This window comes from Balaenoptera borealis (genome assembly GCF_965194805.1).
Source record: "Balaenoptera borealis genome assembly, chromosome: 15".
In the NCBI taxonomy this organism is placed as follows: domain Eukaryota; kingdom Metazoa; phylum Chordata; class Mammalia; order Artiodactyla; family Balaenopteridae; genus Balaenoptera; species Balaenoptera borealis.
Window position 1 is genome coordinate 59,268,838 of NC_138871.1, and position 12,555 is coordinate 59,281,392.

The window sequence follows — 12,555 nt, forward strand, 5'->3', positions numbered from 1 at the left end:
GGACAAATTAGGAGTTTAACAGATACACACTACTACATATAAAATAAACAATGACCTACTCTTCCTTCTATAGCACAAGGAACTAAACTCAATAACTTGTAATAACCTATAATGGAAAATAATCTATGTACATATATGTATGTATAACTGAATCACTAAGCTGTACACCGGAACTAACACAACATTATATATCAACTATATTTTAATAAAAATTAAAATATATGTATGAATTCATAAATATATAATTCATGAATATATGAATTTATGTTTTTTACCATATTAACCATTTTAAGTGTACAGTTAACTAGTTTAAAATACATTCACATATTTGTGAAACAAATCTTCAGAAATACTGACTCCATATATGAAATACAAATTAAAACTAAGTTTTCACCAGTAAATTGGTCATGATCAAAAGTTTGGTAACATACAACATTGATGAGGGAAACAGTTACTCTCATTCATAACTGATAGGAATGCAACTTAGTTTACTTTGAATGACAATTTGGCAATGTCTTCCAAATTTTAAATGCATAGACATTTTGATGCAGAATTTACATTTGTAGCTATTTTTTTTCTGCAAGGATATATTTGTATATACACAAACTTATAAAATATAATTGGTTCAGCATTGTTTGTGGAACCTAAATATTGATAAATAAATCATGTCATATCTACTTAATGGAATCCTAAGTAGCTTCTACAGAGAATAAGCTTGATTTTTGTATAATGATCAGGAATAGCCTCCAAGATACATTAGAAGGTACAGCATTCAACACTAATATTTGTGTTAAAAAAAATTACTGACAGGGGATAAACAATAATGTGCTTAGATATACTGAGAATTTCTCTGGAAGCGTTCACAAGACAGTGGTTTGAGAGTTACCTCTTAGGATCAGGACTGGAATATTAAGGGTCAGGAGCACATAAGACCAAAACATGTTTCACTGTAAACTTTTGTACTGTTTGAAAGTTGCTACATCCATGTCTTACTAAACCAACTCTAAACCAATGGCAGCAAAACAAAGACACCCTGAAACAAAATAACTCTCTTGTCTTTGTGAGTCTTACATCAGAGCATTTTTCCCTCCTGCAGAAGAGGGATTCCTCCTAGCACCTGGACTGCCTGACTTTTCTCAAAGAAGAAGATGAGGGTAAACATCATTGCAGCCTTGTGCTGGGTGCCATGCTGTAAAATGGTTTCAGAACTCTCAGCATGAGAGGGGACATTACTAGGCAAGTCCAATAGTCTTTGAGCTCACCTCACTGAAGTAGATTTGAGCAATTAACCACTCCATACTTCTGTTTTGTGTTCATCTGCAAATTAGGAATTTTGATAATGCCTGCCTATAATAGGGAAGAACAAATCTGACTCCATATTAGATCTGTTTTACTTTAACCTTTGTGCTCTGTTGCCTGTGCTTAGTCATGCTGGCTTTGCACCTTTTGTAAAAGAATGTTGTCTACAGCCTGAAATATACAGGATAGCCTATTCTTAGGGCTCTGACCTTTAAGAGTCCATTCATATAGAGATAAAAAGTAACAGAGAATAACATTTGTCTTTTTGGAGATTTACAGGAACATAGTGACCTGACCTACGTGGACAGCTACGAGAACAAAGGATCCAGCACACCAAGAAGTTTGCAACAACTAACCACCCGCCTCCCTCACCTTGCCTTTATTTATTTATTTTTTAAAAATAGTTATTTATTTTATTTTTATGGCTGTGTTGGGTCTTCGTTTCTGTGCGAGGGCTTTCTCTAGTTGCGGCAAGCGGGGGCCACCCTTCATCGCGGCGCGCGGGCCTCTCACTATCGCGGCCTCTCTCGTTGCGGAGCACAGGCTCCAGACACGCAGGCTCAGTAATTGTGGCTCACGGGTCCAGCTGCTCCGCGGCATGTGGGATCTTCCCAGACCAGGGCTCGAACCCGTGTTCCCTGCATTGGCAGGCAGATTCTCAACCACTGCGCCACCAGGGAAGCCCCACCTTGCCTTTAAAAGTGCCTTGCTGAAACCCTTCGAGGAGTTCGGGGGTTTGGGGGCATGAGCCACCCATCTCCCTGCATGACCCTGCAATGAACCTTTCTCTGCTCCAAACTCAAATGTTTCTGTTTTTTGGCCTCACTCTGCATCGGGCACACAAACTTGCATTCAGTAACAGGCCTACTTAACAGGTGTGTATGATCAGATGAAATCATGTCCATGAAAATGCTTCATTAACAAATATTATCATGTATTTTATTCATTTAAGTCTCTGACATAGTTTTCATAAACATGAGCTTACTTGTACAGCTGACATGTTATCTGACAGAAGTGTCACAGAAACGCTTTCCTTGCTAGTGCAAATAAACCAAGACAAGTACAGCTTATTATCCTCCCATCTTCTGTTAAATCCAACCTGAGTCGTAACATTCTTAACTTTCAGATGGGGTAGGTCTTTGAGGATGATCGTGTCTCCCCCCTCACACCCAGTGAGAAATTTCATACAGCCTCTCAGAAAATGAGGCAGATGATTCATCCTATTCCTTGTATTCACTCTTCATCTACCTCTCAGTTTTTCCCAGCGACAGTTATCAACAGTTTTCAGGCTGTTTCAGATTTGAAATGTGACATTCGTGACTAGCAAGTGCCCTAGAGAAAGGACTTGTGACATGTTAATATTGAAGTAAATGGAGGTGCAACAAATGACCTGTTTATCTTCCTGCTCTCACTCCAGATAGAGACATCCTTCTAAAACTTACCCTCTCTTCCTTTTCCTTTAACTCACAACAAGAACTATCTTTCCAGGTGACAGTGGTCCCTCCTCGGCTTCTGCTGGCTCAACACAGCCCATACCTGCCTTTGTCCTAGTGCCACAGGCGGGTCACCCCAGGTTAATTCCCTACACGACTGAGTTCTCATACAGCGTCATCCCAGTCTCTCCTCTACGGTGTGTACAGGTTTTTTTTTTTTGTTTTTTTTTTAATTTATTTATTTAATTTATCTTTGGCTGTGTTGGGTCTTTGTTTCTGTGCAAGGGCTTTCTCTAGTTGTGGCAAGCGGGGGCCACTCTTCCTCGCGGTGCGCAGGCCTCTCACTGTCACGGCCTCTCTTGTTGCAGAGCACAAGCTCCAGACGCGCAGGCTCAGTAATTGTGGCTCACGGGCCCAGTTGCTCCGCGGCATGTGGGATCTTCCCAGACCAGGGCTCGAACCTGTGTCCCCTGCATTGGCAGGCAGACTCTCAACCACTGCGCCACCAGGGAAGCCCGTGTGTACAGTTTTAAAAGCTGACTTTCATCAACTGTTCTTCTTGCCTCCCCTTGCCATCACAAATATTATGGTGAGGGTTTCTCTCCAAATTATCCCTCAGTAAAGAGGGGGTCACATTATCCACATTCTTAACAAACTGCGCACATCTATTAACTCTACTTGGAATAATGAAGAAAATGAAATATGTTCACCTGAAATACCCACTATTAATGTTAGTTTGATGTGTATAGAAGTCACATGATGGATTAGGTTGGAGACAATAAGGAAACAATAAATCGAATAAAGATGTAGGGATTATTCCTGGGGTATGAGCTCATAATTGCGAGTGCTGGATGCCATCGTAAACAAGCCTCTTAAAGATCATTTGAAAAATCAACATAATGACATGTTGTAGGTATCACAGACACACGCAAAAGAAATGAAGATCAAGGGTACTGTCTTTTGAATGAGTATTTGTGACAAGGGATAATGAATGCCAGTGAAAACATCCTACACAGATTCAAAAGGGACTAAGTTTCAAAAAACTTAAATAGAAATAAAGATGGCGTACTCTGGAAAACTGTTAGGTGATTCAAAAGTAGCTCTATTGAGGATGATACTCAGGTTAAATATTTTATGTGTTCTAAATAAAATTACTTACAGAACATGAGGGTAGAAAACACTGTGTGACTAATTAATGCTTTATAAAGTATGCTATCTTCATAAGTCTGTATAAAGAAATTAAAAATAAATACAATTTGATATTCATTTGCATTCTGAAAAGTTTACTTATTATAATTGAACTTGTTTTGTGTGCCTGCCATACTTCCCACTGGGAAAATGGGAGACCCCTACGTGGAGTCTCCTTATACTTGTGCTTGTTTATTAGTCATTTGGATCCCTCCCCACTCATGTATTCACAGGGTTAAGAAAACTGAGGCTCCAGGAGATGGTGTTACATTCAAGACTCACAAAGAGTGGTTAATGGCACATGTTGGGCTAGAACCCAGGTTTCTACGTAGGTCCCATGCTCATTTCAGTCAGAGAGGGAAAGCCCAGCAACATCACAGAGATAGGACCAAGTATGCTGGGAGTAGAAAGTAGTGAGGACGGTAAATGGAGAAGCTCTATAGGATGACAGGAAGAGACTAGAAAAGTTACAAGACTTTCTTTTTTCCTAAAATAACTATATTCTTTTTTTTTTTTTAACTGAAAGAGTAATACATATTATGGTAAACATGTGGTTTGGTTGCCTTTCTTCTGAGGACTAATTCTTCCCACTCCATAAAGTACTGTCAGGGATCTCTACCATGGAATTGTGCCCTGTGACAGGAGAGGCACATGACTTGGTTGGATCCATGAGAGACTCTCCCTCTCCTGAACGTAGTTACAAATCTACCTGAGTCATGTGACCAGGGGGGCTATAACAGGGAAGAACACGTCTGACTCCATATTGGATCTGTTTCTTTTACTTTAACCTTTGTATTCTATCACTTTCGCTACAAGTTAATAACTAAAGGGATGTTGCCTATAGCTTAAAGTATAAATAATGGCCCATCTCTGGGAACCCTGCCTCCCATGTGTGAGTGTTAAGCTAAAATACCTTTGTTTAGATCACAGAAAACATCCTGACCAGGCCCACCTGTGAATGGCGGCAGGAAAGAAGAAATTAACACATCCCTTCTGGAGTCTGGCTGGAACCAGGAAATATTTGCAGCAACTTATTGCCTTTTTTTACACTTCACCTCTCTCTCTTTGTTCTGTAAAAGAAACTAGCCTCCAAATCCCGGCAAGATGGTTTTCTGGGATACTACTCCACCATCTTCTCGGTCTGCTGGCTTTCCAAATAACGTCGCTATTCTTTGCCCCAACAACTCAGCTCTCGATTTATTTGCCTGTCATGTGGCAAGCAGTACAAGCTTGGACTTGGTAACAGGGCCAGTCAGAATCATCTGGAGAAACTCTTTCTCCTGGAGTTATGGAGTGGAAATAACAAAGAGTAGTGTTGCCATTGGCCACGTCTCCTGGCCACATGGAAGAAGATCATCTTCAGTGGGTGGGAAGGAGGCCAAACTCAGAGCGAAACAGGGTCAAGAAATCTAATGAAGGACAACATCCTGCTTTGATTCACATGTTCTGGTTGTTGCGGAAATAGTGTCCCTAGACTTCCCAGTCATATAAGCCACTAAATTTCCCTTTTTATTCCAAATCAACCAACAGTCTTACAAGTATATCAAGGAAAAAATAGACAATCAAAAGAAGAAAATAGACCCACACACCCATGGACATAATTGTCTTTGTCTTTGACAAAGGAGGCAAAAATATACAACTGGGAAAAGACAGTCTCTTTAGCAAGTGGTGTTGGGAAAGCTGGACAGCCGCATGCAAATCAAATGAAGTTAGAACACACCCTCACACCATGCACAAAAATAAACTCAAAATGGCTTAAAGACTTAAACATAAGACAACATAAAACTTCTAGAAGAGAACATAGGCAAAACATTCTCTGACATAAATCGTACTAATGTTTTCTTAGGTCAGTCTCCCAAGACAATAGAAATAAAAGCAAAAATAAACAAATGGGACCTAGTCAAGCGTATAAGCTTTTTTCTTTTTTTACAAATACTTTTAAAATTTATTTATTTATTTATTTATGGCTGTGTTGGGTCTTCGTTTCTGTGCGAGGGCTTTCTCTAGCTGTGGCAAGCGGGGGCCACTCTTCATCGCGGTGTGCGGGCCTCTCACTATCGCGGCCTCTCTTGCTACGGAGCACAGGCTCCAGACGCGCAGGCTCAGCAACTGTGGCTCACGGGCCCATTTGCTCTGCGGCATGTGGGATCTTCCCAGACCAGGGCTCGAACCCGTGTTCCCTGCATTGGCAGGCAGACTCTCAACCCCTGCACCACCAGGGAAGCCCCAAGCTTATAAGCTTTTGCACAGCAAAGGAAACCATCAACAAAACAAAAAGACAACAAACGAACTGGGAGAAAATATTTGCAAATGATGTGACTGACAAGGGCTTAATTTCCAAAATATACAAACAGCTCATACAACTCAGTAACAAAAAAACAAACAACCCAATCGAAAAATGGGCAGAAGACCTAAATAGACATTTCTCCAAAGAAGACATACAGATAGTCAATAGGCACATGAAAAGATGCTCATCATAGCTAATTATTAGAGAAATCCAAATCCAAAGTGCAATGAGGTACCACTTCACACCGGCCAGAATGGCCATCATTAAAAAGTCTACAAATAATAAATGCTGGAGAGGGTGTGGAGAAAGGGAACCCTCTTTACACTATTGGTGGGAATGTAAATTGGTTCAGCCACTATGGAAAACAGTATGGAGGTTCTTAAAAAAACTAAAAATAGAGTTGCCATATGATCCAGCAGTCCCACTCCTGGGCATATACCCAGACAAAACTACAATTCGAAAAGATATATGCACCCCTATGTTCATAGAAGCACTATTTACAATAGCCAAGACATGGAAACAACCTAAGTGTCCATCGACAGATGAATGGATAAAGAAAATGTGGTGTGTGTGTGTGTGTGTGTATATATATATATATATATATATATATACACACACACACACACAATGGAATATTACCCAGCCATTAAAGAGAATGAAACACTGCCATTTGCAGCAACATGGATGGACTTAGAGATTATCATAGTAAATGAAGTAAGTCAGAAAGAGAAAAGCAAATACTATATATATGATATCACTTATATGTGGAATCTGAAATATGACACAAATGAACATATCTATGAAACAGAAGCAGACTCACAGACATAGAGAACAGACTTGTGGTTGCCAAGGGGGGTGGGGGTGGGAGGTACTGGGAGTCTGGGATGAGCAGATGCAAACTATTATATATAGGATGGATAAACGACAAGGCCCTACTGTACAGCACAGGGAACGATATTCAGTATCCTGTGATAAACCATAATGGGAAAGAATATGAAAAAGAATACATATATGTATAACTGATCCAGTGCTATATAGCAGAAATTAACACAACATTGTAAATCAACTATACTTCAATAACATTTTTTAAAAGAGAGGAAGAAGAAAATAGAAATCAACCACAGTCATTACCCAGAATGAAAACTCACACACTCACATGTAGAAATACACTGTTTAATAAAAGATTTTTTTTTTACTAACAATATATCGCAAATATATTTTCATAGGAGACTTCACTGTTTTTGTCAACTCTAATACTAACCAGCTGCGTAAGAATGAGCCATCTCTTAAAATCTCTGGTTATCAGTTTTTGCACCTGTCAAGGGAAGAATCTGGAAGTAGACTGCTAAAATCCAGCAAGGTTGGATAGGTAAGTGAGACCGTTGGATGAAATATTTTAAATGCCAGGTAGAGCAGTTTGGGCAGCAGTGAACTACGGCGGGCTCCTAAGCCACAGACCTTCTCAACTCCATTATTTTTTTTTTTTAATATTTAAAATTATTTATTTTATCATTATGCACATTGAAGGAAAGCATTATAGACAGCAGAGTTCTTTCCCACCATAAAATTTACAGCCATTTAATTAGCTAGAAACACTAGCTTGAAGAGGTCCTGATCTGTTCCATTTGTAATAATTTCTCTACAGCAAACAATCGTCTTATAGTTGGAACATGTTGAAGAAAATATTATCTCACAAGGCTTTTTTTGTTCTTTGAGTCTCAATCACCAAGAGTTCAAGGGACTTTGAGAGAATCCTGGTGTCCTGCATGGCCTGATGAATGCATTAAAATCAAGCAGTGTATTTGTATTCTGAAACTACTCTTAGCTCCATACAAATGTTACTTGGGTTGTGGAGCGCACGTTTCTCGTACTGGCACTATGACAACTGAAGAACATTTTGTCATGAAAGTTTCACACCAGTTTTGTTTTGCTCTTTCTTCATTAGCCCCTGTGCTTCCTTTTCCATTTTCTTCCTTTGTTGTTCCGCTGCTCTCTTTTCTCTCTCTTCTGCTGCCTCAGAACTTCTTCGCTTGCCAGCCCGCATCTTCTTCTTCTTCCCACGCACTGGTATTTTCCTGCCAGGTATCCAAGTCACCTCATTCAGGAGACTGATGAATAAAAGGCATATCTTGTGTCACTGCTAGTCTACTAGAGACACCCGTGCTACCATCTGGGATGCCAAAATTTAATGGTTCTCTCTTCTTAATAATGATTTTCTGGGTTTTCCTTATAGTTGGTGTCATGTCCTTAAAACAGGTTCCAGTTGTTCTAAAGCATTTTGCTGTGTTGCCACATTCCCATTCCCTCCTTCAATCTTTACACTTGTGGCTGCATCTTCATCCCAGGAAGTCCACTCTTCAACATCTATCTGCTTAGGAACTGATGAATAATCAACTGTAGTTGGCAAAGTTCTTTGGTCTCCACTTAATTTCCGTCCTCTGCCAGGTCTGCGTATTAATCTCTTTAGGAATGAGAATACTGTTGCTAGGCAGGTACAAACTTTAAATCACTGAAACTGTGTGATACCCATGGTGGGAATCAAAACCTGCCCCTCCCCCTCCCCGCCCGCCCGTAGGAGGCTCCCAGCTGATGCTGGCTGCGCGCGCACACAAGGCACGCGCACGCGCGCTGCTGGTCGCTTCCTCGAGCCTGCGCTCCGCCGGGTCAGTCCCAGCCCCGCGTTCAAAGCTGGGCGCGCGCTCCGTCTCAGTCGCCGCTGCTGCCACGCAGCTGCCATAGCCGCCCCCTCGTCGGGAAACCCTCCCCTCCCCCAGTCCCACCTCCTGCCTCCCCTCCTTCGCCCTCGAAGGCGGCTCTCGGTAGTTCAACTCCATTATTTTATATTCTTTTTTTTAATTTTTATTTTTAGTTCTTATAGCACAGTTTGAAATTTTAAGATAGTCCCCCCAAAACAACTTTATTTTCTTCCTATTTTCCTGTCATTTCCTGAAAATAATACATTTGTTTTTCTTATTATATGAAATGAGCCTTGTTATATACAAGCCACATATAAGAAGTTGCAGCCTCGGCTTCTGAAGAGTGGGAGATACGAAAACCCATGACTCCTCCTGCTTCCGTGGACTTAGGGCTCTTCTTGAAGATGCTCCTCCTAAATCCCGTTGGCGGTACCTCACCAGCTGATAACACCCTTGGCTTGCCTCGCATCTAATAATATCCTGGATCTGGATTTCTTTTCAGATGTTTCTAAATTTGATTCCTCTTCGTTTCAGCCACAGAGCAATCCCAGAGTAAAGGGCAAAGAAGGTTATGGGCCTTTTTCACCCTTGGGAATCTTAGAAACCCGAGAAGGGATTCTCCCAAGAAGGGACTCTTCAGGATAAAAGATCTCCCTGTGGGGAGATGACTAAACCCCTTTATCTGGCGTGTGGCATTTGCGCCTTCTTACGGTAAATTCCTTTAGGGACGTGATTTCTAACAGCCTTTCCTGGAATCGGTGGATGCCGTCATGTACAATAGACAATCCGAGAAGAGCAATTCTGACACAGAACTGGAGTCCATAAACAAATGAGTCCCCGTGTCCCTCTGCCACGGTCTCTTCCCTGTGTGGCGTGGTTTTACTTTGTCACAGGCCACATTTCCTAACACGAGTGGTTGCACTTGGGTTAACCTCTAATGTTCCAGTCGCTTCAATGACATCCCATCATCATCCTTAGACGAGCGGCTTTTAAACATGATTTCTTAGCGCTGGTCTGCAGGTCGACACCCAGATGTCCCGTGCTCTTCAACACTCGGTGGCTCCCACTTAGGGACGGTAAGAAGAGAACCCGTATTGTGAGCGCCCTCTAAGGACCCAGGCACTCTGCTTGGGATTTATGTCCACTATCTTACTTCATCATTATAACCATAGAGTCTGTAAATATTATCACTTTTTTTTACAAATAAACCAAATCTCAGAGAAGGCACTTTCCTCTTGCACATCACCATGTCACGTGGGACATAAAAGAGCTACAATTAAAGCCCTCAGCTCTGACTCTTCCCAGATGAGACCAGAACCTTTCAGAGAAATCCCTAGAGGAAACAGGAGAACAGAGAAAAAAGAACTGTGGTTTTTTTCTTTCCTCACAGAGTAGATCTGTCACAGTTGATGATTCACAGTTCGTTCCCAAGTACCTGTTGACAATCTTTTGCTCGAGGTCTGTTGCGAAAGATGGGATAAGTCGAGATGGAGGTGGAAGAGGAGCAGGGAATTGGGGAGCCTCATTTGAGCTTCTAGGTGCTGGTGGATCCTTCTGACCTATGACACACTATCCTGGGGGCCACTCTTCAAGTTCTTCTCCTGGGAGACTTAAAGACAAAGCTACTTGTCTGAGCTGAGCAGCTCTAGGCAGAGGAGGGACAGCAGGAATTTTGTCAAAATGCCAAATGGATGGCCAAGAGGAAAAAGAGGAAGATAGTAGCGATGGCATCCTCTGGAGATGGCTGGCTATTCACAGCCCAGTGTAGGCTTGGCTCTATTAGCTGTGAGGTGGGGAGGTACATTAAGATACCAGTCAGCAGTGTGGCCCTGTGAAAGCCATTCTTTATGACTGAAGTAAAGCAAAAATTTGGTTTTGAATTCTTATCATCATCCCCTGACTCCCCAGCCCCTACTACATACGTGTGCACACACCCATACACACACAAACACAGAAGCTTGATATCTTGCCTTTGGAATTCTCAGGATGCCATATCAACCCTGCCCTGGGTAGTAATACATATCCCTCCAGAACTAGGAAAAGGGCCTGGTTTTTAGCCTTCAAGAGGTAATGGGGAGGTTTTCTAGCACAAGATAATAACGTTTCCCTGCCTTGCAAGTCCTCGGTTGGCACAGGTAATCTTAATTCCCTACCCTCTCCCAGTTCCCTGGTGATACTCAGCGAGGCTGTGATGGCAGTGGCTGACCCCAGGCGGTCCCGGCTGCCTGAAGCAAAGCGTACTGCTCTTCTTCTCACTTGCTGGAGGTGAATGAAGAAAGTGCGTTACACACCAATATCAGGGGAAAGATTGACCTGAAGGGTAATCTATGATACAGAGGAGGAAGAAGAGATCAAATTTAGCTGGTGCAAACTGAGTTAGCCATATAAAGGTGGAAGAAACCGCACAGCAGATCTTGAGAAGAAACAAAGAAGAGAAAAAGGCAGAATTATAAACCAGTTTAACCACAAGAGTGAGGATAACCAAGGACGCTGAGTGAATCAGACCGTGGAGGGGTAAGGCCCAGTTAAGGCTGCACTGGGCACACACTGCCCTGGCCATCACACATTCACCTATTCTGATCGGATTTAAATGAGAAGAATTACATGTGAATAAAAGAAACAGGCATGAGGGAGCAAAGTGGCACATGCTGCATCTTGGAGACTGTTCTGGGAAAGCAGTCCTTGGAGAAGTTTGCAATGAAAACCAAGGTTATATAAAGGGGTTAACTTGCTCTCCGGAAGAGAGGCAGACCGTCAGTACCAGAGACTTGTTGTTTCTGCTGTTTTGCTAGAGGTCATGGTAGTAATAAGTCCTGTTCCTGCATCCTGGCTAGCTTCATGCAGCCTCCGACCACCTCATGGCTAGAAATCAGCCCTGAGGGAATGCAGATGTTCACCCTGAGGTGGCCTCTTGTCGTTGTCCTGGGGATCAGGGCTCTCACAGAGTGGGGTTGTAAACAAGGAGTCAATGACTAGAACTGGCCAGTGATCACACAGCCCGGGGGTTGTTTGAAGACCCTCACAAAGAAAGAGACAGGTTAGAGTCGGAAGGGTTAGTGACGTCTCTCAAGTAAAACAGCAGTCTGAGCCTTTGCTTTGGTTGGCCAGGGCCACAGATAAGAGCCTTTCCAGCATCTGAGGTCTTAGCTATGGAATAGCTAATGATAAGGCCTGTTGTAAATAACAAGGGAAGGACCAGACTTTAACAGCTGAGATGATTGCACCAGATGTGGCCAAAGCTGTCTTCAAATAGATATCACCCACTTAGTATGGAACACCATGTGAGTGGTTTTACGTGTACATTTTACCTTTACATTCTCTCTCTTAACCATCACAATAACTCCATGGAGTAGATACTATTTATTTTATGGATTAGGAATTTCAGATCAGAGAGGTTGAGTAACTTCCTTAAAGTCACACAGCTATCAAATAGCAGAGTTAGGATTCAAACTCAGGACTCCAAAGTCAATGCTACTCCCCCTGCTGTGTCTCCCGTTAAAAACCAGCTATACCCTCACCCTTGCCATGCAGGACCCCAAGGGTCTGTAGTCAGTATCCGTAACTTGAGCCAGACCTGGCCTTATTCTGGTTGATCCACACTTCTTAGTATAGTGTGTTAAGGATCCATATTGCATTTTATTGACTCCTTTCA

General features: G+C 42.1%; 1 pseudogene across 1 annotated transcript; it reads right to left on the minus strand.

Annotated features, from left to right (window-relative positions):
* Positions 1-5,834: 5,834 nt before the first annotated feature.
* Positions 5,835-11,440, minus strand: LOC309612424 (receptor-binding cancer antigen expressed on SiSo cells pseudogene; annotated as a pseudogene). The gene has a single exon. The product of its transcript is annotated as a receptor-binding cancer antigen expressed on SiSo cells pseudogene (transcript).
* Between the last annotated feature and the right edge of the window lie 1,115 nt (positions 11,441-12,555).